The sequence below is a fragment of the Falco rusticolus genome, chromosome 4 (genome assembly GCF_015220075.1).
Source record: "Falco rusticolus isolate bFalRus1 chromosome 4, bFalRus1.pri, whole genome shotgun sequence".
Classification (NCBI taxonomy): Eukaryota; Metazoa; Chordata; class Aves; order Falconiformes; family Falconidae; genus Falco; species Falco rusticolus.
The window spans coordinates 30,345,232-30,372,643 of record NC_051190.1 but is presented as its reverse complement, the minus strand read 5'-3'; the positions used below and the strand labels follow the sequence as shown (position 1 = coordinate 30,372,643).

The 27,412-nt window shown below is 39.7% G+C and overlaps 1 protein-coding gene across 3 annotated transcripts in view; it reads right to left on the bottom strand.

Annotated features, from left to right (window-relative positions):
* The window catches only part of MAD1L1 (mitotic arrest deficient 1 like 1), a 380,463-nt gene that overhangs the window by 274,455 nt on the left and 78,596 nt on the right, over window positions 1–27,412 (bottom strand). The window contains exon 1 of one of the 3 annotated variants that reach the window (XM_037385756.1): window positions 4,377–4,381. The exons of the other annotated variants lie outside the window; for them this stretch is intronic. The gene's annotated coding sequence lies outside the window, so the exon portion shown is untranslated. Of the gene's footprint in view, window positions 1–4,376; window positions 4,382–27,412 lie in introns of those variants that run through there. 3 annotated transcript variants of the gene reach the window in all.

Here is a 27,412-nt window from a genome sequence, read left to right as displayed (position 1 = left end):
AACCATGATTTTTTCAGGTGTCACCATGCCTTTGGGCATAACAATGTGACATAGTAATGATCTTTCCTACCATGCTCTAATAACAAATCAGGATTCACTGCTAACTGCATCTGTTTTCTGCAGGATCTCTGCCTCATTTACTGCAGAATTTGGAAGATTTAATGAAGCACAGAAATTGCTTAAAGAGAATGGTCTCACACTAAGGCAACTGAAAGACTCCCCAAAAAATGGTTCCAGTTCTTGCCTATGCCAGAGTTCCTAGCTGATACCATGAACTCTTCAAAGGTAGTCCTTAGTGCTCAGTCATTAGGTGGCTCCTTCATGCTCAGCTCATGTGCTGGGCACTGACACTACTGTTTTAAATCAATAGCAGCTACTCATAACATATGAAGCCTTTGGAAATGCTAAGTGTTTTGAAAGAGCAAGTTCTAAACGTTCCAGGAATGGAATCCCCAAAATAAGGCTATACTTTCTCCTTGGTTTGCATCTGGTGTAACAGATAAATTGTAATACATTATTGAATTTCTCTATAGAAAAAAAATGCATAGCTACTCATTAAGACAACATAATACCCCATCTCTGCCAAGTGAAACAGAATCCTGCATGGTGTAGGAAACTAGACTAAGGAGGCATCAAGTGACTTTAATTCTCGCATTTCCTACCCTCCAAGAGCTTCACTTTGCAACCCTTACGTAGTCTTCCAGACACCTATTTTTCATAGGGGGAAAATATTACTTTAAAGTGTGCGCACGCGTGTGTGCATGTGTGTGCACGTGCGTGTGAAGAACTTGTATCTAAGAACAAGAATGAGAAAAAACACCACTTAGCTGAAATGCCCCCAAAACATCCAATGTGGGGTAAACTTCATCCTAGTTAAATTAGTTTTCATTCTCATATACATCCATTTGGGGCATGTGTATAAGCAAACACAGATGCACAAAGCAGAGAAGAGCTGGTCTCCAGCCATCTGGTGTCAGATAATGAGACTAAAGAGACTGGGATCTTTCCAAGCTAGACTATCACACCATGACTAGCTGCCATTCCTTTTGCAGTACCTCTGAAGCCCCACTCTCTGTAAACCCAAGAAATACTGTATAACTACACACTCTCACTCTGCCTCTGCTCAGCTGCCCAGACATACTGGCTGAGCAAACTGCTTTCTCAGACGCTGTTTCCAAGCGGTGATGAAAAGGATATGCCCAGATCAGATTTACTGATGTCCTGCTAACCTTATTCCTAAAAATCTTCTGTGGATGTTTGTTTTCCCTGTTACCACCCAGAAATACACAGCACTATTTGTTTCCTCCACTGGACTGTTGACACCATTAGGACTTACCTGCAGGGCACAGCAATCTACTTTGTGTCCCAAATTAGCTCAAAGAACCCTTAAACCACTATAAGGCAAGAGGAATAACACTGTCACTGTGGAAGGAGAGCTGCCAGAACAACTACATTGACAGCCGTTACATCAATTCTTTTGCAGCAATATTTTTAAATGTTTAATAAAACATAGTACTACGTGCTATGCAATCTTTTTGTAATTAATACTTAATACAGAAACCAGTCAGGTGGACATGTAAATAGCCTTTATGCAGCAGTTTCAGGTTTCAAAATCAATAGATGAGCAGAGAGGTCAGACGCTTTACTTTGGAGTGAAGTTGAGATAGGGAAATGAATTTAAACACATGCATTTTGTTTCTGTACCATAAAAGAACAGCTCTGTTCGATGTAATTCGGTTTCAGCCAGTTGGTATCACAAACCATGTTATCAACCAGCTCCATGTGCCAGCACTGAATGTTGGAGGGAAGGGATGGTAGTCCAGTGTGGATTCAGCAGGTACTGTGTGAAGAGTTTCTGCCCTCAGCAGTGGAGCACCATAACTCATCACTGTCGTGGTTTAATCCCTGCCAGCCACTCAGTCCCACACAGCCGCTCGCTCCCTCCCTCCACAGTGGGATGGGGGAAGAGAATCGTAGAGAAAACTTGTGGGCTGAGATAAAGACAGTTTAATAATTGAAATAAAATAATAACAATAATAGTGATGATAAATTCTAATGAAAAGGAGAATAACAAAAAGAGAGAGAAATAAAACCTAAGAAAAACAGTGTCTGCAAATGAAAAACAATTGCTCACCACCAACTGACAGATGCCCAGCCAGTTCCTGAGCAGCCAGCTCTCCCCCAGTTTATATACCGAACATGATGTCATATGGTATGGAACATTCCTTTGGCCAGGCTGGGTCAGCTGTCCTGGCCATGTCCCCTCCCAGCTTCTTGTGTCCCCCCGCAGCCTACTCACTGGCAAGTTAACGTGAGAAGCTAAAAAGTCCTTGACTTAGCGTAAGCATTACTCAGCAACAGCTAAAACATCAGGGTGTTGACATTACACTCACCCTCAACCCAAAACACAGCACTGTCCCAGCTACTACTTCCGGCTGAAACCAGGACAATCACACAAGTAGTCAAGATTGTTTCCGCGCTGCTTAACTCAGCAGTTTTCCACTGGATTCGAACACAGCCAGAGTCCCTGAACAAGCAGTGAGTGCCCCAGCTGTAGGGTTTGTAACAGCTCGTACCATCGCATCTACATCTGGAGCACCATGCCTGTATCCAGCGGAATGCAGAGCTTACCTCTTCCTTTCCAAGTCAAACATCAGCCCCACTGAAGTCACAGAACACCCACTAATTTCAGGGTACATGAAAGCTCCCTTCGGGTTAATCTTCCTCAGTTTCCTGTGGAATTGCTTATGAAACATTTTGGACACAGTTGATTCAGCATTTGTCTCTCTCTTTCCTGGGATGTGGAAGAAGCACAGCCTTTTTCACCTTTGTGGAAGTCTCTCCATAGCAAAATAAACATGCAGTTACAGGGCTACTTTGTGGGATACCACAATGTAAAGCAATACCAAGTGCGTGTTGGTCCCAGGAAGGGCTGGCATCTGTCAGATCCTCCAGTCACACCAGGATCAGTTCTGCTTCACCTGCTGGCTTCCTAGCTTCCAGCCCACAGTGATTTGGGCATGCATTTCTAACAGAGCAATCATTCTTGCTCCTGTTCAGCCTTTTAATTCTCATTTGACGATAATGGCATAATTTCTCCCCTCTCCACTTAATGGAGAATAATGAAGACCAGCTCTGATAAATCTTTATCACCCAAACTCTCCCTGTCAGATACTACTCTGGCCAGTACTCGATAACCAGGAGGAACTGATTTGATGCAGAAGATAAGGTGTTTAGCTCTGTTATACTCTGCTACAGCAGTCTGAGAAGAACAGAAACAATCATGAGTCTGCAAAATCATAAGTGGCAGGATGTGAAGAAGGAGCAATTGGTCACTGCCTCTTGGTGGAAGAACTAAAATTAATGGAGGAAAATTCATCATGGGCTATTAAATACAAAAAGGTATCACCTTCAGCTCAAGAAATTCTTAAGCTTCAAACTGAGGAAAATGTAAGCAGTATCACTGTGCATTTGCTCCTGTATTAGACTTGCCCAAAACTTCTGGAAAGGTTCATTGGTTTAGGTTGATCTTTGATCTGATCGCAAATCTGCAGAAAAGGGTTAAAAAAGAGGTTTTGCCTATTTTTAATGCACACCAATAGATCTCATCTAGCTTAAATTTTACATTTTTGTTACATTATCTTATGTGAATATGTTGTCATTTAAGCTCTTTCATACATGAGTCATATTCAATTTCCAAACTATAAATTAGTAGCTGGAAAAAAAAATAATTCTGTTCTCACAGGTGCAGTTTGCCACGTCTTGGCTACAGCAGCAAGTGGTCCAGCTGATCAGTCTCTGTTATCATAATCTTCCCATGAAAAGAAAAAAAAAAAAAAAAAAAAAAAAGAAGGATTTGAAACCTGCCAAAACCCTCCCAATAGGTAATAGTTAAGGCCATAACTATCCATTATATTTGACCATACTTGTGTTCAGGTTTTCTCAGTGTTTGGAATGGAAAGGGCATTTCCACAGAGGACTGCTTCATTCCCCTAGCACTATGTTCCATGCCAAATGCCACCACACAACACAGCTCCAACTAGATCATGACTTTGGTATCCAAAAGGTGCAGCCTTTGCAGAGGACAGTGAAAAAAGAACATGCACCAAAGAGGAGATAAAAAGTGGCTGCAGATCACAGGCATCCCACAGATGTACATAAAGATAAGGTTGAGGTGCATCATCTGCGCTGTTCAATGGATATAAAAAGCTGTGACTGGAGCAGCAGATGTTACAGACCAGAACCACCAGCCTGAGCCTCACCTTGCCCTGCCTTACCAGCCACAGCTCTTCACAGCACCTGACTTCATGCACTCCTGTTTGAATGCGAATAGGACTTAAAAGGACTGTGAACCAACTTCTTGTGCAAGAAGAGACCTGTTTATGATCTTCTGTCTGGTCAACAGATACACAATATTCATTTTCAGCAACCTCAGGTGACAATAACAAGTAGGACTACTAAAGAAAAATTTCAAAGACCCAAATTTTCCGAAGAGCTGCTGTCTTAACTATGTATCTAGAGAAACCAAACATGAACTACATTAAAATCCAAAGGGCATAAAAAAATGATAGCACGTGTGATTTCACACCAAGTGGCCACCTGCATGTAGAGAAAAACAGAAAATTATTCTTATTTTAAAGCCATTTGGAAATGCAGCCCTTAATACATTATCACCACCATTTTCCACAACATGATGGGCAGGCAGAGCATTCCTACATTGAGGATTCATAGCTGTACCAGCCAAACCAAGAAGGTGAAGAACATACAACTGGAAAAAGCAGAGACAGTTGGCAGGGCTGATTTAGCTATCACTTTAAAAAACAGTTCCTACTATGGGGCCTTTTTTTTTTCTTTTGGAAAGCAAAGAAAGGAAAATAATGCTGCTGGTGTGTATATTTTTGCAAACTCCTTTACAAAGGAAAGAAGACATTTTTAGGCTGAAAACCTTCAATGAGAGCTTATATGTGCCAACAAAACAAATACACAAGGAAAAAGTTGCCAAGACCATAGCTAAAAACCCAACACAATAAATGGGATGCACAGCTCGCTCTCTTTGGAGCTACCCAACAATTAGCAGTGCTGGTCCCTCCGTAGCCTGCATCTCCCACATTCAATATAGGCACTTTGGCAGCCAATACATAGTCTATGCTCAGCATGGCCTTCGATTGCCACCTGTCTTCCATTATCATCTCCCCTGCTGCGTCCATTGTGCTTGATTAATAAAGCCCATTCTTCCTGTTTATTTCCTTATCGATCCACTGTCTCCTGCATGGGGAAAGGCATCAATGCAGTTAAGGGCAAGCACCTGCTTGGAGACTTCACCCTTCAGCTGCTTTCTGAAAGTGCATTTTATTCTCACTGGATAATAAGATTCTGTGGTTAAAGGAGCTTTTAGGTATTGGCATTGTCATAAAATGTTCCTTGTGTCCTACTTCACTGGCCCTGACAAACTCTCTGCTTGCTGTCAGTGGACTAATGAGAAAAGAAGCACTTCTAAAGAGCTTTGGGTACTTTTGCATTGCAAAGTGAAAAGGAGAAAGTGAGATATTTCAGTAATGTTCCATTTCAGTCCAAAGCCCCATAAAGAGGAAAGAAAAAAGGGAATGTTTCTGCACAATCACTGTATCAACCAAGCAGCTCACTGATTAATCTCTCCTTCCTCTGCATTGACTGGCTTGGGGGCTTGGAAAGTTGACACTTGACTTGAAAAATGCCAACTCTAAGCAGTTTATTTCCTCTTGAACTTTAAGAGCTGACTGAGACAGAAACGACCTTTAAAAAGGCAGGGTTAGTTCTTGTATGAATTGATAGAAGGATTCTTTGCTTACACAGCACAGCAAGGTACTGAGCAAATCTCCTATGCAAACACCCCTTTCTCACCAGAGGCCAGAAGAACACTCTGTTCCATCAGCCACAAGACTGGAGAACCTGGGACCTGGTGACCTACCTTGTCTACATCAAGAGGGGAAGACCACATTACAGCCATAAACCGCTGACCTTATATATACACAGGACAGACACTACACCAATATTCATAACCTCGAGACACCTGATCTTCCATCACAGCGAAGCAGTGCAGGCACATTTAAAATTAAGGACACCCAATAACTTGTACTTAAATCACATCGCCAGCCCAGACCATGGAACAGCCAAGCAGACGCCTGCTGCCAGTGTGACACGGCAAGATAGCAGGACTCCTATTTCGGGACATCTAGCTGGTTGTTATGACTTTGCTTATACCAATCTCTGCTGAAGCTGCTAAAAAAGAAACTAATCACTACATGGCTCATTACTGGTCTTCAATGAAAGGCAGTTTGAAAATGCAAATCAATATGCAACAATAATTACTAATAATACTTGCTGCCACACTAGTAGCCAGAAACGTAACTGGGCAGAATATTCTTGTCTGAGGTCCACCACATAATTAATACCACCAGATGTACAAAGAAAGGATATGGAAGGATTTTGTGGCAGAAGAGGATAACCTATGAGTTTTGATAGAGGAAATTCACAAAGCAAATATCTGGGATGCTAATGGGTATGGGAATACACTGGCAACAATTAAGTTTAGTTTGCCTGTGTGCTAATAATGACACTTAGTTGAACATCATTTGAAGATACAAAGCACCCTGCTGACAAGAAGGCCTGTGCCTAAACCTGTAAATTAAAGCAAGATATCCAAATTATTCTTCATTAATCCCAAACAGTGCAAAAATATTCAACTTTTTCCCACTCTGTAAGGCAGACATAGCCATTTTGATAATAGCAAAACGTTAATGCAGAAGGTGAGCAAGCCCTCCACTTCTAGGCAGAAAAAATCCTGAAAGGTAGGGTTGAAATTTTGCCTTATTTATTTATTTATATTTTATTTCTAGTCTTGACCTTCATCTACCAAGCCATGCTGACTCCTAGCAGTAACGGACTGATGGAGTTCGGAAATCTCCAGTGAAGTATGAAGTATCACTTTGCCATCAGCAGCAATAAAATGCTTCCAATGTACCATCAGCCCGCTTAAGCAGAAGCAGACATTTTATAAAGAGAACCCCATGGCTATTCTGTGCAGAATTCACTTATTCTTTTTTCTGGAAGGCAAGTACACATCAAACTCACCAAGGCAGACAGAAGAAGTCAACTCATATATAGTCTAGGTTAACTTATTAATAATGAATCGTTTCTGTCATTATTCCTAAAATTTAGTATCAGGCAGTATGCCTCAAAAAAAATTAGGGTGGGGGAGAAGAGATGGGGAACGGTTTTTTGGTCTTCAGTGCAACTGGAGGCATGACAAAGAACCACAGTGTCAGTGGGATATTGAGTGGAAACTCTCAAATGAGAGCTCGGCATTTCCCTGCTAGTGGAGGCTTAGAAAATTCCTGTCCCTGAAATATATGTATATTTTGTGTATGTATATATATACACTCAAACACAAAGCACTTATCAATGCATATTAAAAAAGACTACCTGTACTGTTTTATCCTACATAATATTGCAAAGGTATCAAGTATAAGGAATATATAAATATATATTTATTTATATTTTTTTAAAACACTGACTGATCACTCTGATGGAACGTTTCCTATGCATATAATTGCCAGAGGTCTCACAGAAACTTGCTCAATCCTGCAATGCATGGTAGAGACTCCCACTTTCAAAGTTCTGTACAACCACTTCTTTTAACAGTCAATTTAACAGTGTTTAGCCTCCAGCTGTTGCTTTCACACACAGAACACTGTATTTGGCAATCTGACTCTTGTGCATAAACAGGCTTCTTAACATCTGTATGGCAATATGAAAATATAAAAATACCACTTTATACGGTAGGTGTATAACTACCGCAAAACAGATCTGCTCAACTGTAATACACATCAAAACATTAAAAAGCAGTAAGAAACTGCCATCTTATTTACATGAGATGCACTTTGAGACTTCTAACTTTTGCCTGAAGGTTTAATTAACAAGCAATTCATGCCCCAGGGCATTTTTCTTGTAGTAAGTAGTCTTCCTCATTCAGTTGCTTCAAGGACTCCACTCTCTATAGCTTGGCAGAATCTAATCACCCCTACGGGAGCACATGATAACATGAATGCAGATCAGAGAAATATCTTTGAATGAACCAAGAAAGATGAAGAACTAGATGTAAAGAAGAAACAATTTTGCACCCTTTATTCAAGAGTCTATTAGATCTTTAGAATGACAACAAGGGCGGGGGAAGGCGGCGGTGGTCTGCTCAAAAGCTGAGACTTATGAGTTCCATCACTGCTTGTTCAAACAGTCCTAACACAGAAGTTCCCAGATCTAACTTTCAGCAGTGATCATCTTAAGTCAGACAGGGAATTTTTCCGTCCTCTTTATTTTTTTTTGAAAGGATGTGAAGAGAGAAGAAGAAGAAAGAAGCGATCAAGAATCCACATTTGGCAGTTCTTTCCTTTGTCATTTAATTCAGTCAGAGGCAGGAGAATTTACAGGTCTCATCCACTTCGGTTACTCTAGGTATTTTCGCAGAAATGTACTCAGTGACGCAGAACGAAGGGCGGATTTTCCTCCAGATTTCACGCAACAGTACAGAAAACAAAGTTTACTGAAGAATAAAGAAATGTGAACAGTCCTAGGCAGGGCATGATAAATAAACTTACTAGCATGTTGTGAAAGCTAGCTTCTAGCAGCATGACGCAAGGCTATGCAAGGCTCACGCTGAAAATGGGGAACCCATCCTCAGCATAAGGACTCTGACTGAAATACTGCAATAACAGTAACACAGTGTTGGATCCGGGGGTGGGGGGGATGGGGCAGAGACGAGGACAGGGGCAACACACAACACAGACGGACACACACACACAATAACAGCAAACTCAATAAACTGGACAAAGTAGGATGGTTAGAAAGGGGAAAGCTTCTGTTCAAGCAACGCTTGTTTTGGATGTGCCATTGAAGTAGTGATCCCTGCACCATTCCCAAACGCTTCAGGTACCAGACTCTGATGATGCTTGCTAACAAAGTGTGCTGCTGTGCATGTCTCTCCCCTAATGTCTGTGCACTATTAGTCTACATGGACTTGTTAATAGCAAGCAATGCAAAAACAATTTGTAATTGTTGAGATTCTCGTTAATTTTGCACAAATACCTTAAGCAAACCCTCCTACCAAAGCCATCAACACAGTGAGGAAAAAAAATTAAAAACTGCCTCTTCCTAAAAACCATTAAAAAGTAATTTGAGCAGATATCTGGTCATTTCATTGCGAATACACCTTTGCACATTCACAAGAAGCTCGTAAGAATACAGAGATCTAATTCTATGAACAGCAAGTACTTGTGGATTGACTACTATTTGGTGATGCTTTAAACAGAGCAGATGTACCAGCTGTACCAGCTGTAAGCGATGTTCCAAACCAAAGAATATTTGGAGGTACTCCATTATGGGCAAGTGTCAGTAAGGAACAGCCAGGAAGGGCTTCACAGGCTTTCTAAATTGCTATGTAAAGATGAGGTTATATACAAAAGATAACTTGCAGAGCAACTACATACGGCCATCATTCTTCTTACAAGATTTAAAAAAAAATAAAAATAAAATTTAAAAAGCAACAAAACAAGCAAGAAAACAAAACAAAAACCCAGGACAGAATACTGAAGTTATACAGAAGATCTTCAGGACTTTAAGAAGGTCATTTCGTGCACGTACACTGCCTGAACTGACAGTCTGCTAACCTGGGAAAGGTTTGCCTTTGATGTTATGGCTGTTCAAAGGTATTCTCAAATTGAATAAAAACAGTAAATAGCAAAACCCCAAATCTATAAGTTTCCAAATATACTAGACTGTATAGTATCATGCTATAATGGCATACATGCCTAAAAGAATAAATATTTTCTGAACTCTGACTTTATGACAGTTTTAACATCCTAAAATGAGTATATATTGAGAAGTCTACTTGCAATCACTTAAATCAGTCTAATAATCGATTTCAGTTGAATTTATTAATCTACTTAGAGATTATTGATACTATAGCTCCAACTATTAGCTACTGATAGGAAATATACATATATTTAACAACTTGAGAATGATTTAAAGATCCATAAGCCTGTAATTACTTGTTACAAACTTCATACAGGAGTATTTTAAAGGCTTGATCTAGCTGATTTCGTTAGTACTTTTCTGATACTTGTCTACATCTAGACAATGATAATCAATTCATTCCAAGGCTGATCATGCTCTCGTTTTCAGGATCTCAGTGTTCCAATATTTGAGTTCCTACTGAAACAAGACAGTCTAATGAAACAAATTGTTTTCATGGTTTTACAGAAATGCATGGAAACATTCCTATTGATTGTAAGTTAATAAAGGATCCTTTTTGAAAAAAAAAGATAAATGTAATGTTTGTATTTTACCAGTACTGTTTACAGAACAAAACCACAGTTTTGCAAGTTTGTAGATTTTTTTAAATTGAATTTGTGAAATAGTTCATTTCATCTATCCGTGGCCCACTATGCAGGGTAAGAGCATTGCACTGGAATTAAAAGAGAATTAAGGTACAATCCAACATTTACATTGCACTAAACTTTAAAACCACTGCTGTTAATCACAGCACCATGAATTCTTGCAAAGATTATGTGGGCAAGTGGATACTCTTCAATCAGATGAGAAACTTATATTTGCGGTTCTGCCACCATCATCAATGGAACAAAGGCTAAGCAAAAAGATTTGGTCTGTTGGCTCCTCAGAGTGTATTTTTAAGGCTGAATTAAAGTATTAAAACGAAATAAAAGATTGCATCTGAAACGAAAAACCAATTCTTTCCCAACTTAACTACATGACACTCAGAATTCCAGCAAAACTGTCACAAACAAGCAGTAACAGCCATGACTGAATGCATGAAACACCCGGCTTTTAGATATGCTGAAAGAATAATGCCTTGTGAAATACAAGTAATTCGTGAAACATTTGTATGCTACCAAATGTGTGTAATTTTCCTGTGGTTATCGCACATCTCACCTCTCAAAGCCTGCTTCAGCACACAGAACCACTTGCTTATTTTAGTAACCAGCGTTTGTTTACTCCAAAGCTGTTAACAGAAAGTGTAACTGCTTCAATCTAAGGCACACAGAAGAAATAACTTCAGTTTTGCCCCAAACTGAAGACTACATTTAACCAAGTTCTCAGCATTTATTTTAAACTGTGGGGCACAAATTCAGTTTGCAGTCTTTATGGCCTAGGCTGGCACATTCTCATGTTTCATTTTTGGTTTTGGTAGGGGTCTTTTTGAAAATGCTTTTTTTATCCCCTAAGAAAAGTGCTGGCAATTTGTTTTGAACAAACATATATAAGCTTCCTATGAGGTCTTACAACAAGCTGTTAAGTAGAAAATAATGCTTTTAGCACTTTGCACATTTCTGCACCACTAGGTGCTGGTGCCGAGCAGGGATGTGACGCCAGCAGACGCGCTGGCATTCACTCCATGAACAATACCAAAATGCAGAGCACCAATATTGAATATTCAAACAATTTCTAGTATTTATTCCACTCTTTCTTCAAGCTTCTATAAAAACAATGTAAGCAATAGTGTTAAATAAAATCAAATCTCTTTATATCAAGCTAATTGCAATGCCTGTTTTCACTAACATCCCAAGACAAATCTTTTAGCCAGGAGAGAGCCCTGAAGAGAGACATAAACTAATCCATAAAGCCGCCTGAACAATCTACGCTTGCCTTCATGAGACTCCCCGCTGAATCTTGAAAACCAAGATCAATTTGACATCAACTAATTGTGGTTATTCTCACCATCTTTCTAAGCATGGGCTAGACAGAAATCCTAGGCGGCACACGTTACCAACACTGCGTGCAGCAGAGTTCTGACCTCAGAAAGCAAAATTTGGATTGCCAAGAAGATTACAGGTGCCAGACTTACAGTTTCATTAGAAGTCAGTGTGTTTTTGCAAAAGATCCAGTGCGCATCGATTTAAAAAAAATCTGAAATATTGAGTGTAATCAACTACAAGGGTCTGCTGGTAGCTCTGTATTTTTAAAAATCAATCTGAAAATCCAATGCCTTGAAAAAATAAGGTAAAAACACCTAATGATTACATGTAATAGCATAGTAGTAGATCTAAATGTAAATGCAGAAAAAAAGAGACTACTAATAAATATGAGATAGTAATAGCTCTAAATGTCTTGCCTTCAGGAACATCTAATTTATTTCTAAAGGTAGATTTTAAGTCTCGTGTTTGCTCTCCTTTGGGTCCCATAAACTGTGACTGTGTTAATATAAAGCTTGGTCTGCTCTTAAAGAACAGCTGAGCAGCTTAGTTTCTATTCTAATCTTCAAGCAAAGGTCATATCTCAAGTAAGCTTTTTCCACTCTTTTTTGTGTTGTATACAGAAGACGTGCTGGGGTGGGTTTCCTTTCCTCCGAACAATTCAGACGAATTTTCAACCCAAACTGGATTGCTGGAGACACTGACATTTCTCATCCAGCCACATCTCTTCTTAAAGTATTTCAAACCCATTAGATTCAGAGCTGAAATGCTTGGGAGGGGTCCCCTGACAAAAACACGTGATCTGTGCTGTTTTACACAGCCTGCAGATACAGTTCAAAAACAAGAGTGAAAATTTCCTATTCATTTCATGTGTTTGCTGTGGATAGTAGTGATAATTAACCAGAGAGATGTAAATTAATTTCATAATGGATAATTTCAGTGGAAACAGCCAGCTGTCCCGAAACTAGTTTGTGCCTGGAATTGAGACTAGAACTGGGCATTTTCCACGCTCTATTCTGAATATTCCCTGAATGTATTCATTCCTTAACCGCTGCACAGTGAATTGACTGCTTGAGAAAAACTACTACAAAAATTGTGGCTGCTGACCTGTCCGACCAGGAAGCAGGTTGCTGGCTGACCGAGTGGCTTAAGCATTTACTGTTAACTTCCCAACAATTATGCATTATAACCTGAAGTGTATGTATATGCATGTACCCATGCACCTAAAGTCATATTTTAAAGTATGACATTTACAGATAACAGCATGACTCAGAAAAAGATGAAATTTAGGTTTTAAATCATCCGTTAGCCTGCAATAAACTTAGTTAAACCATCACTCCCCATACAGAGCCCCACTGATAGCACTCATCCTCAGACATTTGCATGCAAACACCAAAGAAAATAATACAAACATTATTGCTTTTCTTCCATTCAAGATACACTATGCCTGAAAAGCGAAGAATGGCATCACAGTATGCTAAATAGGGAAGACACTTCCAAAACTGCCTCTGAATCACAGCAATTAAAGAATTAGACCGTGACCCACTGAGTCCCATCAGCGTGACATTGTTCAGAAAAAATGAGTATGAAAGGGGAAAATGTACTCTGCCTTACACCTACAGTCCACCATACTTCTGGCTTGGCTAGTGGTGAGGCTCTTGCCATCATATTTAGGGTGTCTCTGGCTGTGTTTCACCTTCCACGCACTCTAACTGCTCCCTGAAGACAGACAACGTTTTTCCTGAACACAGAAGCCAGCAGACTGCGGGTCAGATGATTTGAAGCACATTTCTTAGGAATACATTTCAAAGCTCTGCAGTTCATGACTCAGGGCTTTAACACTGTTCTTGCCAGGTCTGGTAATCCCCTGTACTTCTGCACCAATCCAGTAAAATGAAGAGAGAGTTTTCTGGAGGGGAAAAAAGGTGCTGTGAACAGTGCTGCTCTCCCGTGAACAACCAGCTTCCAGCTGTCAGCCAAGGCAGCCGTTGCACAGTTTGCAGGGTAAATAATTCTGTCGTGGCATGCAAGTGCCAACATCCATGACCCCCAGTTAGTTTTGTCCTAATGCTTTATTCACAGAACTTGGTATATTTTGCCCCTTTTTTCCTTAACTTTCTTCCTCAAATTGTTTTTTCTGTACATGAAAAATCATCAAGAGATTGAAACTGAAGGTAAAAAAAACACCAAACTTTTGTCAGGTCTCTGGCATGCCATATTTAACCTGTGAGAAAGAGTCCAAATCCTATATTCTTACTTTCCAAATGAACAGAGAATCAGGTTTGAATTAAAACTTCACAATATACAGATTCAAGAATTCTTTTTTTGTTTCTCATAGTCAAAGATAGCAGGCAATGCAGCCCCACTGAAACGAGACAAAAAGCCATTCTACACTGAAACACTAAAAGCCCTTCGTATCCACAAATTCCTCATCTCATTTTTCAAGAAGAATCTCTTCTTGCAGAAACATTACAAAGGTATTTTCTTCATCTTTCATCTTTGTGAAAAAGCATATTATTTCCATGCAGGGAGCTAAGGTGCAAGGGCATTAAAATCCAAACAGAGTCATTATAATGACCGCCCAGCTAGCAGGCATTCCTAACAAAGCCAGCTGCAAATCTCTTGCTCCAGACCATGACACTTCTGAAGCTCCCCAGACTGAAAAAAAAGGGCTAAAGAATTTCATCCTCTACCCAAACATAAGTAATAAAGTACATAATCCCACTGCAATTTCCTTAAATGGGACTGAACTGGCAGGCTGGTGATACAGAGAGAAAAGAAATGCTGGACCAAGTCAAATTACCTCTATCGTTTTTACACTGTGTATGACAGCTGCTAGGAATACTCATCTTTTAGACTGTATTTCCAGTGATACACTTTTGACACACAGGAAGTATTTATGAAAATAAGTTGATGCATAGGAACAATTAAGAAATTTAAGCCCCCAGCATGACTCTATTCCGTAATTTCATTCTGAACATGGAAAACCCAGTACCAAAACTCCCAGCGTTACAAAAGATGGTGAATACTCCTGCAGTATGCTGAAGACAGACCAACAGGCATTTCACCTGCACTCTGAGCTAACTGAAAAGTTACATAGCGGCTGCTACCAGACTAAATCCAGGAGATGATGGCCTGCTGAGAAGCGAGGCATATTAAGGAATCTCCACGCAGTACTAAGATGGGTTCTGGTCATCCTGAAGTATCACCAAAAGCTTCTACCCTTCTGCCTAAAAAGGACAGGTGCATCCACTGTTTCTTACCCACATGACCCAAATACCATACATCAGCATCGGTGGCTTGTTTTACGAAACATCATTCTCAAAATGCATTCCTGGATGTCCTCTTGCATGATCCTGAACCTTCATTTCGGTGTTCTTGTCTATATAATGGGATAATGCTATTGAAGTCGCTTGCAAAGCTGTTTCATTTCCACACAGGAAGCATTGCCCAGAAGACAAAGTAAAACTTGTTACACCTTCAATACAGGTCCAGGAAGGGGACACACTTTCAGACATCTCAGCCTTTTTACAATGTCTGAAAGTTTGCCTGGTTTTACCAAGATTATTAAATGCTCTAGGAAAAGACACTGGCATGGCATACAAACATCTTTTACATACCTAGGCCAACCACATTACAATGATTTCACTCTTGTAAGAGCACCATATTGTTATCCTCCTTGATACTTCTCCGTATTTGTGAATTCTAGAAAGGCTTTTCCGGCACGGAATGGGCTGCAAATGGTCTCAGCACTGTTACAGCCCTTCCTCCTCCACAAGGCTGCAAGTCCAGAAGCTCGAAGGCAGCACACAGGGGAGCGCAGCATGGGAAAGCATACACCTCCGAGCACCAGAGCTAGGAAAGTCTGTGTTTCCACAAATTTGCGTTTAAAGTGTGATAGGCTTTGTTGTGAAGATGATGTGAGCTCTAACAGAAACTCTGTTAATGACTAGGACATTTCCACATTATAAAGGCTCCTACTGTACACTCACAAGAGTTTTACAAGGTTTGCACTCTCACTGCTCTTCTCCCCCTGCAATTAAAAATTCCCAAGTCCCCTCTTCTCTATTCAGGTGCTAGTTTTCACAAGACTAGTGAGAACTTCCTATCCCAAAAAGTAACAAAGAATCAAAAAAATTATTGGAGAGAACATGTATATGCATATTCCTGGGGTATTTCTATGAGAAGACACTTAGGTACACATTGAGCTATAGGCTTCCAGAGCCAAGTCTTAGCCAGCTACCTGTTGCACTGGGCTTCAGGAGATAAGCCGTTAACACTAAAGCTACACTTTGGAAGTAAAAAAATCTTATTATTTTAAAAATTAAAAATCAAAATAAAAGAAAACAAAAACGAAAGGCAAAAAAACACCCCACCACAAACCACAGCCAAAAAAATTTAAGGAGAAAATTGCTTTGGAAAACTAAAACACTGAACAGTGTTAGCAGTTTAGCCCATCTTAGGAAAACCTATCACATATTTTGACCTAAGAACAATCCAGTGGATATAACAGCCTTTCACAACAGCCACCATGGGAGAGAGGTCTCTGCAAAGTGGTCACCTTCAGTCTCAAGAAATCGAAACAGTATATAAAATCTCCCACAAAACTGCATGTACACAAGTTACAAAGGGGGATATCTTTAGCCTGAAGACAGACTTAAAAGCAATTTATTTTCCAGTTCCCGTAGTACTTTGAAAATATTTATTAGTGGTTGTCCAGTTCTTAAAAGTAAATTCCATCTAAAATTGATAAGACAACTCTTCTGTGTTTAGCCACTGAAATATTTTGCATTTGATGATACAGTTATAGATTAATTGCAGCAGCAACAGATGCAAGAAGGAAAATTAACAGGTTAGGGCTCTTATCTGGGATTCAGCAGATCTAACTTCAAAGCCTCACTGAGCCTCAGGCTTTCAGTTTAACCTTGGGCAATTCATTTAACCTCCCCTGTACCTCTGTTACTCATCTGTACAACGTTGTATTTAATAAGAATGTCACAATGCTTCTTATCAACAGTGTTTATATGATAAACATGCAAAAAATTCTGGCATTAGGATCTGGGTACCTATAAACACACAGAAGACTCAGAACCCAAAGTTTCTCAACACAACCTTCAAGGCACAAATAATCTCCCCTCTCTAAAACAGGATGGAGAACCCATGTCTCCCCAAAGCCGAGAAATTGTCATAAGACACAGCAAAGTGTCAGTATCAGTAACCCCAATGCGAGAGTACAACAAAGATACAGGTCCTAGATGCAGACAGACAGCTCAAAAGGAAAAAAATCACCTTCATTTCAGCTAACAAAAGAGAAACATGAGGAGACAAAACCAGTTGGTTCTGCTCTAGCATTATGTACGGGAAAAACTGCTATTCCCTGCCGTTATGGAAGAAGCCATGCTAAAGGCAGCACACAATGCCTGTGGTTTCCAAAGGAGAAACCGAGGTGGCAAGCGGGTGGTGCTGGTTAGCGGAGAGCATAGCAGTGTCCTCAGATTATTTTTATTTTCCACCTGTCCCGCTGCACTGATCCCTTTACAATGGGAAACCTGGACACAGTCCTGGCAGAGGAGTCCAGGACACAGAGAAGGTGGATTTTGAACCATAATGACAAAGCCAAAAATAAAAATCAGCAGCTTTCTGATAACCTTAGCACTTTCAGTAACCCGTGGTCAAAGATGGCAGGTAATAACATATAGCCTATTTTATCAGATAAAACAGATCTACCTTATGGGGCTGAGCCGTCTGTTTAGATTTTCCCAATATATGGCTGTGACTTAGCCATCTACTAGGGATGCGGAGGGGAATGCAAAGCAAAGAACTGCACTTGTGCTTCCTGACAGACTTTCCACAAAGCAACTTCTGTCCAGAGGTAAGGAGGAAGGGCAGCCAAGAACTGATCAAATGAACCAACAGAAGATGTTCAGGCATGTCACTGGAAATAAAGCACTTTACTTAACTGAAGCTGCATTTCTTTAAAGAGAGAAAACTGAACAAATACAAATGCATTTCAAAGGAGGATACTCCTCATAACAGACTCTCCATGGGCAAGATGGATGATAAAGCAGATTCAGCTGCTAAAGCAAATGGAATTCACATTCGCATTTAGTTAGTGGAAATCTACTAGATACCCGAGGGTGATGAACATTAAACAGTGTGAAATTTTATTGCATTTTTCAGCTCCCCTCCTGGGATTTTTATGATGATAACCAATTTTTGCATATAAACACTGTGAGCTCCAAAAGTTTGATTTTAATCAACGATGTACCATGAAAGTTTAACAGGCGCAGAGGCTTTGAGTGCTAAGGTTTCTTTGTGAAGAAGGCCATATTTAAACAGTTAGTGAATTAAACCCACACTCATCTTGTGAATGACAAGGTGACTTAGAGATTCAGCACGTTCTGAAGTACAGTGAATCTGCTCCATCAATAATTTGCAATTTATTTGAATATTCCCGGTGTACAGAAACTTGTTTAACTGTCTTGTCATGCTGAAGATGGAGTTCCTGAACATCCACTTACATTATTATTAACATTTATATAACGCCACACTTTGCATTGAGTACACACATTTTCCATTTTTAAAGACTGTTGCTATCCACCCAAAAACACTACTCACAGCAGTCACACTGGGTCAGACCGAATTTTATCTAGCCCAGCACTCAGTCCTCAACAGCAGCCAAGGCAGACACCTTTGGAAAAATACAAGAGCGGGACAAAGGCATAGGAAAACTTCTGCAGCATATGCTCCATGTCTTCAGCAACTTATAGCTCACACGCTTTTTGAATCAAATGTGGTACCTTTGTAATAATAAACCCAAATGTTTGTTTCTTCCTTTAACATTTTCACTCCCTTTTTGAACTTCTACAAATCCTAATAGCATGGTATCCCAAAGCTTGATCACTATGCATCATGACTGTGCTGGTTTAAGCCTGCAGATTTTATTTGCTGGTTTCTAGTTCCTGTAGAGCAGACACTCAGCATTAGAGAAAATTGGGAGTTATCCTGAAGGCAAAACGACAATAATAAGAAAGCATGCAAAGGAAGTTGAGGTGATAAAGATGCACGTCCACATCGTGAAGAGACAGACAGTTCTTCACTAAGCAGATATTCTACCTAGCTGCAGGAACTACTGCACAGAAACAAACAAAAATTCCCTACAAATTAAATTCTTTCAACACATTTTTTACTGGTAGCACACAGATAACAAATCTCTAAAGAAAATCCCAAAACAGATTACAACTAGTTTTTTATAGCCCCAAGTATCAGAGAAGTTTTATGAGACAGAGGAAAAAGTCAGCAGCTGCACAGAATACCTTTCATTTAAAAGACAGGATAATAAATGAATATAAACACAATGGAAGAAACGAGGAAAAATAAATACTGTCTTGTTGTTCTTAGTCATGCTTACAGCTTAAAAGGCGGTTGGGGGTTGCAGCTATAATGCATCCAAAAACTAACCAGCGCTTGGATTTTAAGCAAGTAAGACAAATGACAAACAGAAGGGACTGCAAGTATAAAAAGTTTGTGTGTAAAAGGATGGGGAAAACAGAAGGGAAGAAGAATCTCAGCAATATGAGCAGCTCTAAGACTTCAGGGCAAAAAAAAAGGTGATAATAAAAGGAAATTAGCCACCAGTGAAACATATGTTAAAAAGAAAAATAAACCAACACTTGCTACTGACATTTGAGCGCCGGTCAAGCAGCAATGCTGCAGCCAAGAAGTTAAGGAACTCCCTCTGGATAACCCAAAGTCACTCTGAGTTTGTGAGTTTAGAGGTGCATGCTTTCAGGGCAACCAGAAAGGGAGGGCAAAGCATACCTGGTGCTTCCTGCTTCAAAAAAACATTGCCCCAAAGCAACAGAGTACTGAAGGGGTAACGCATAAGGTTTCCTCTGCAACATTATGAAAGGAGATTCTATAACATAAAATGGGGAATGATCTTGCATTGACAGAATGCGCTAACACCTTATATTGCAATCCACGCACAAAGCATAGCACGCTGTGAATTCGCAGGCTGTAAGAGAAGAAGCAACTTGAGAAACCTTCACCCCAAACTGAATGCACTATCATTTACTTAAATAAGAATCCAAACACAGGACACAAAGGAAGATTTCATTCCCACTTAGAACCCTCTATTAAGGAAGGGGGGGGAAGTCTCTTCTACTGCCTTACATCTCTGAATTCACAAAAGGAAAAATGTAGACCATTTCTGTCCGATCTAAGAAAACTCAGAGCAAAAATGATTGGAAAGCCCTGTGAGCAGATGAAATCAGAAAGTTTCTGTACCAAAACTGTTTCCTCTACCTCAAAATCTCCCCCACTGCCTTTTTTTTTTTTTTTTTTTTTTTTTTTTTTTGAGGATGGGGGGAACATTTTAGCTACATCTATTGATTTTCCTCCTCCTCCTTCAGGGAATATTCACAGATGTGCAAAGCCACCTCTAACAGCAACATTAGCTGAAGCAAAAAATGAAATTTACACTTGACTGCCTCCTTCAACAATGTGCAATCACCATTTAATAGGAAAATAGAGCAGAGTGCAAACAGGAAAAGGAAAGGCCTGATTAAAACCCACCAGTCCTAGAGTTGACGATACCCCCGCTACAGAAACAAGGCACATGCTGAGCTCGGAGCAGCACGAGCACTGCAGTGATCAAGAGCCCTTCGTCAGACAAAACTGCAGCAGAACTACCAAGGGGACGTATTTTTCATTGGGATAGTGGGGTGCTGGCTACCACGATACATCCATTTGCTTTCCTGTCTTTCAGAAAAACAAAGCAAATGCTTAAGATACATAGCCATGAATCCTTTCTGCTGGCCAACAACCAAATCCATCAGGAAAAGCCAAGAAGATGGGGGTTGAGCTCTGAGCATTCCCAAGCCCAGCAATGACAGAGCTAACTTCTCCTGGATAGGATGCCTCACTCTTTTTCCAGATAGTGGAGCTGAGCCCACATTCCCCTGCCTTTGGGTAGAAAAGGACGGACTACCTCAGTAGCGTGACTTCAGTGACATCTCAAACTGAGCGCCTGGTGGGCAGCAGGGGCAGGTTCCAGATGCCCCCATCGACACTGGGCTCAGGCTGGGCAGTTCCACCTGTGGCTGCTGCCAGAGATAATCCCACCGCAGCAAAACTACACACACATCCCTCAGAAAACTATGAGCTAGATCTGGAAAGCTGCACTAGAAGGATATGCTTCTTGCTGCCATCTACAGCTTAGCAACCTGTGGGATGGCTTCTAAAAAGACAGCACTGGCTTGGCAAGCTGGGCTGTCTGAGAGTATTCGACTTACAGCACTGCCCAGAGATTTACCTTCACGCTTGGACCATACTCGAGAAGTTGATTTTTTTGTTTGTTGTTTTCACTTTTTATCATTTACATTACAGGTCTGTTATTAATGGACTCTCATTTACACATGTCAGAAGATGAGAGAAATCACCTAATTACCTGTTTTCCCCATCAGTGAAGGAACATTTGGCTACCAATTTGCTTTCCACTCCTTTCTCTTCTTCCTTTTTATATGTCTGAGATTTACCATCCCCTGTCAGCTGTGTGCTGGAAGAATCATTTTCTAATTATCAAGATTTCTCACACACCAACTTTGAATCATTGAGCTTTTTTTTTTTCCTCTTAGATTAGGAAAATATTCCTTTGAAACAATGTTTCATTTTCAGTTGGCTCTGAGAAAAGTCTGAATTTCTGCTTAGCTTTTAATTGATATTCACAATAAATTATTAATGATAAAACCAAAAGAATGTGGCTAGAGCAAACAAGTAAACAGCCCCATTTCTGTAGCTTACTGGCAATCTGAATAAAATTATTAAAGAAACCTTTTTTTTTTTAAGCTAGGTAGAAATGTTGCCTTTTTATTTTGCCAAGTATACTTTTATTTGTAATATTAGGAAATTTTAAAAACTACTTTTTTGTTGTTGTTGTTAGCTTACTGTCTCAGAATCTTAAATTATATGTTTGCAGCCAGGCTGGTGCTGTGATGCTACACAGTCAGAAGACAGCAAGATCAATACCACTAGGGGATGAATGTCTCCCACAACTATCTAGTGCTCCATAGTCTTGTAGAAGTTCACACCAAGTATTCCAGTCACCATGGGGTGAGTCATTTGCCCCGCTGCAGTTCTCCAATACTTTCAGAGCATCTGATTCTTAGAAACCTGCACATTCACATGTCATCGCACCTCACCTCCCTCCTCAAGTTATTCTGCCAAGTTGAAAGCAGCTAGCCAACCCCCTGAACTGCACAAACAGGGTAAATTTAATAGGTAAACCCACCTGTAAGTACACATTCTAGCAGGGCTAATACATACAATATGCTCCTTGAGCAGCTGTCAGGATGGTAAATTAGTAGAAGAAATCTCCTACCAAAATGGGCTTCCAGACAGTGCCTCTGACAGTGAGAAACTCCATTATGCCCAAGCAGGGAAGATGCTAAGAGGCAAAGGGCGCTGCTAATTTCAACCTCACTCCTGTTTGCCCTTGCAAACTGCAAATGTGACACCTCACTCATGTACATTGTAAAGCTGCAGTAGTAGCTGCAGCATCATCCAACTAAACTCAGATTGCAGATCCCTTCTAGATCCCTAGACTGATACTATGTAAGACTAAGTAAGCACTACAGACAATCTTGGGAGCAAAAGCTTCCAAGAGAAGGATCACAGAGAAAGGAGTATGCTGTTAACATCTAGAAAACTTAAAGACAAAGATAAGAATTTATCTAACCAGCTGCCTGGAGCAAAACATCTATGCTCAGATAAGTAATGATCAGTTTCACTGCCCAGCTGCATGATGGCAGTATCTGTTATAGTCACTTAAGTCTGATTACAATAAAGCTGTATTAAACAAATATGGATCACCCCCCATTTTCAGTGAACATGGGAAGCATGGCAGAAAGGATAACGGTGTCCGAGCACTTAACAGCGATTTAACCCAGCTCATCAGTGGCAGATTATAGCTCTGTATGTAACTTGTATCTCTAACATATGATAGCAACAAAATAAATCCTGGAAAGATTCTACATGTTAATAAAATACCATTGAATTTCCTCATCTATTAAAAAAGGTCCAACAAGATTTACATTGAAGCACAGCTGGACAAAGTGAGGGGAAAGTAAGAAGAAATGTAACACAAGGCTGGGGTGAATAACCAAGGTGTGAGGAGGCACAAAGTTCAGATGTAGTTCTTACTAAGAGATGTTATTCCAGAGGACAGGGCAATCAAAACATGTGAACTGGAGCTAAGAATCATTTCAGCCATAATATCCCTCTTGAAAGAGCTTTATATAAAATAATCACATGAATGTCAGGAATAAATCTCCAGTCATATATTTTATAATCAGGCAGTTCTGTTAAGCCAACTGTCTCAGTAAATGATTTCATACCTGGATAAATTCTCAACTTAAAAATGTCATTGCTATATTCTTAAACATCTAATTCCAGCATTCCCAATACATTTAATATAAAAGTTCTAAATCTCAGAAACCACATGAATCCAAATCTGGCTGGCTATTTATGAACAGCAAAACCAGACAGTAACCAGCAGCATCTTTTTGCCTTTTTTTTTTTGTTTTGTTGTGGTGGTTTGTGAGTTTTTTGTTTTGCTTGGCGGGGGGGTGGGGGTGGGGGGGGCGGAGGGGGCGTGGGGAGTTTAACAGATGTCATATGGATGCTGGAACGTCCCACCTTCTGGAGCATTACAGGGAAATAGTATCCCAGAACTGCATCTCCTCCCTTATCCCACTCACAGGTGGCAGCCACAGGCAGCAACACTTTGATGCTTTGCTACCCAAATGGAAAAAAAATTAACGTAATCTGTAAGAAATGAAATCACAATGACAGCATCTTGTAAGTGAAAAGATTAATCCTGCTTTGAATTAGATCCAGCACCATGACACAGTGGCCAGCAAATTTTGCAGTAGTGCATACAGCAATGAGTAACAGATATCATTTCTCCCTCCTATAACATATTCCACTCGGGTTCTCACACCTACCCTATCACCATGGCACCAAGTATGCTCCACTACAGTAGCAGCATTACAACTTTGAAATATGACACATAGCTTATGGGTTTCTTTTCTTCTTTCAATCCCCAAAGCAGCATGCCATTTTAAGTCATTCCCCCTTTTTTAAACTATTTAAAACAGAATCAGTAATGTTATTTTATTTTTGCAGGCTAGTATCAAAATACTCAGCTGAAAAAAGAGGAACTCTATGGTGGGTTTTGATCCATGAAGAGTTTAATTTTTTAACAACCTGAAGAAAACTGTACCTCTTCAAAGTGATCTTTAACCTGAGAAAGTTCTGTTCTACATGAAGAGCTGAGATGTCATTACAAGAAGGCTTTTAGATATCGCAGGCACCGATAATTAGAGTAGTGAACAAAACCATTGAGACCTTAGGTTTCTCTGGGAGGCGAGTACAAAGATTTAACAGCAGATTTGATCTCTGTGCCATAGACCGTGCAGATGAGCCTGAAACTGCTGCATTTCGTAATCCCAAAACAGAATCACGCTTCAGTAAATTGCTCTATATTCTAGCCCAGCCAAGAAATTACAGAGGTACATATGAATGAGGACAGGTTGCCATCCAGCTGGTCACAATATAGTCTCTTAGCCCCAAGGCAGGGTAGAGCACAATGCTCACCATAACTGAAACAGAAAATTTTGGCTTACCAGACAGACCAGGAAAATTGCTGTAGGTATAAATCAGCCCTGACATTCACAAGGGGCTGCACCATAGTTCCAGACTCTTCCCAAATACTTCAGTTTGCAAGCCTGCATTATCTCTAGGAATATTTAAAATCATTTTAATACTAGCTGTTAACCTAAGAGTTGCTTTGAGGCAAATACAGAGACAGACTGAAGACAAATGGTGCTGCCATAAGCCAACAGAAGTAGCGAAAGAAAAACGTAGTTAATGAAGACACCCTATTCTCTCAGAGGTTCAATCCACTACTGAGAGACAGTATTTTGATTAATTCAAGCAGTTATTTTTCTGCATATAGCCTTTCTGATGTGTAGAGTTCTGCTAATCATAAGGTGTCACAACAGAGTTAGCATTTAACATTTTCAAAATTCTATTTAAAATTCTATTTAAAAAACTACAAACACCCTCAAAAGACAAGAATTACAGCTACTTAAACAACTGGACCCCCTGCCACAAAAAGAATGCAGAGTTTTAATACACCTTATAATACAGGACAAATAAAAAAGCCCCAAGGGTTTCCACCTATGAGTAATAGAAGAACAAATTAAACTGTACAAGAAGAATAGAAAGGAATTTTCTCCTTTCTTTTCTACTATGTCTGTGAACCTTGCCTTTATAAAACTACCCTTGGTGACTGACAATATGGTAAATCCTTAGTCAGGCAGACAAAAAATTTATACTGATATGACAGAGAACATAAATCTGACATCGAGTTGGATGCACTACTGAATCTGAAAAGGCCAGGCAACACCTTTTCATACTGAGCTTCAGCATGGGACCTCCGTGCAGCATTCCGTGGGGAGCTTCCCTAGTTCCCCGTTTGGGATCTGAGTCCATTTGAAGTGCTCTGACTTGCAGTCCCTCTGCTCGGGCCCTGGCTAAGAAGCCAGCTGCCCTTCACATACCTGTGGCATACGAGTTCTTGATCTGTCATCAGAAGTCATTTCATAGAAACACAGGAATCCATTACAGGTACTGATATGGCATTTCATAATAAAATCAGATAGGAACCTGAGGAGATAGTTAGATTGTGCTCCTAAAGCCCTATTGATCTGTGCTAGGATCCATCAGAGAATGAATCTTTTGCCTTAAGGTATTCTAGTAGACAACTACTGAGTTTTCTAGGAAATAGAATTACATTTTCACAGCTATGAAAAATTTTGTTTTGATTATGTGTTTTTCATGTGGTTGGGGATTTTTTAAATGCAGCTGATTCAAAGATAACTATCTTCTATCTCTAAATATAGTTGTAGTTCTTCACGCATAGGTACAGCTTACCAGCCTAGATGCTACAAGCAACCGGCATTTACATCTTGTCTCCTCTTCCTAATCACTAGCTGTAATGTTACACCCTGTCCTACTTAAAATATCCAGCAATCATTCACCCACCTATTGACACATTGGTTTGGATCATAATTCTAAAGAACTGAAGTAAAAAATGATGGTATTAGATGTTAGAGTCAATCTTTACAAGGGGAAAGCATCTATTTGTTACTGTTTTGGGGTTTTTTTTTATGTTACACACATACTATATTATAAAACATAAAATAATTGTAATGTTTATATAATATCATATTGATTGGTTTTATATGTAAATATATTTACATATATATACACACATATATTTACACGAATTCCACATACTCCACATCATGATCTCAAAACCTGGGGGCTCCGTAGTAAAGTACTATATATACACTGTGGCTCTCCAGTACACACACGTGGCACGAACATGCAAGAGAACTCTGAGGTGACTAAGACATCGAACACCTACAAACTTTTCTTTCAATCTGACACGAACAGACAATAAAACCAGGATTTCTAAACTGTGACCCAGAGTACTGCTTCTTTAGCCATATTCCCAAACCTATCAGGTTTTGGGATATTTTTTCTTTGTTTTTAGTCTATGCCTGGAAATTTTAATAGAAATGTTATTGTACATTTGAAAACAGAACAAACTTGAGGGATTATATCAAATCAATTCCACTGGGATTTGTGTCCGCTCTAATCCCCTATTCAGTCTCAATCTCATTAACATACCAGGCTTAATTGGCATTTCATCCCTGCATTGTGTCTCCAAAATGAACAAGGTGTAATTATGTTAAAAAGAGCACTTCAACGGTTTTAGTTTAATTCATGTCATTCATCCGCGTCAGAATGAACGCAGATGTTCTATTGCGGGATACAGCAAGAGATGAGCAGCTTTGAAACCGCACTTTTTAGCTGAAAACTTTATGTTAAAAAAGTTATTTAAGTGAAACGTAAAACACAGTATTTTCTTCTTTTGTTTCAGTTGCTATACAACATTAACTTTCAAAAGCTGGTTCTGCTTAATTTGATTTTTCATTTTCAAATGAACAGCTGTGTTTAAGTCTAAAAGCCCTTTGTTTAAGCATACAGAGCCCCAGAAAAGGTTTGAACAAAGCATCTTTCTGTAAACACTTGATTACCAGGAAAGGCCTGGCTTTCAAAGTAATCTAGGGGTGTTTTTGCTCTAGGTTCTCTTTTAAAGGAAAAAAATTGCATCACTTCTCAGATGTCAAACAACAAAAGCAACAAATGTTTTACTAATTGCATGGACTTCTTGTATTCAAGGTAAATAAGGGAAGACAGAAGAGGGACTTCCAAATGGCCATTTTCAAACAGTTTTTCCCCCTTCCCCAGTTACAGGCAAAAACCCACATTAATGAAAACCACAACTAACAGGGAGCATATTTTAATTGTCAGCAAATCAACCCTTCATGAATTGTGTTGTTAGATGGGTCCTGTCTAATACTGATAGCTCCTGGACAAACAGAGCATTTTGATAAGATATGCTACTTTAATTAATATTTAGGCTGAAAGCAGCTACAGAAAACAAGGATATCAGCCAAGAGTCATTTAATAAAGATTCTCACCAAATACTATAGAGCACTAGGAAAAAGGCTCAGCGAGGAGGCCCAAGTATT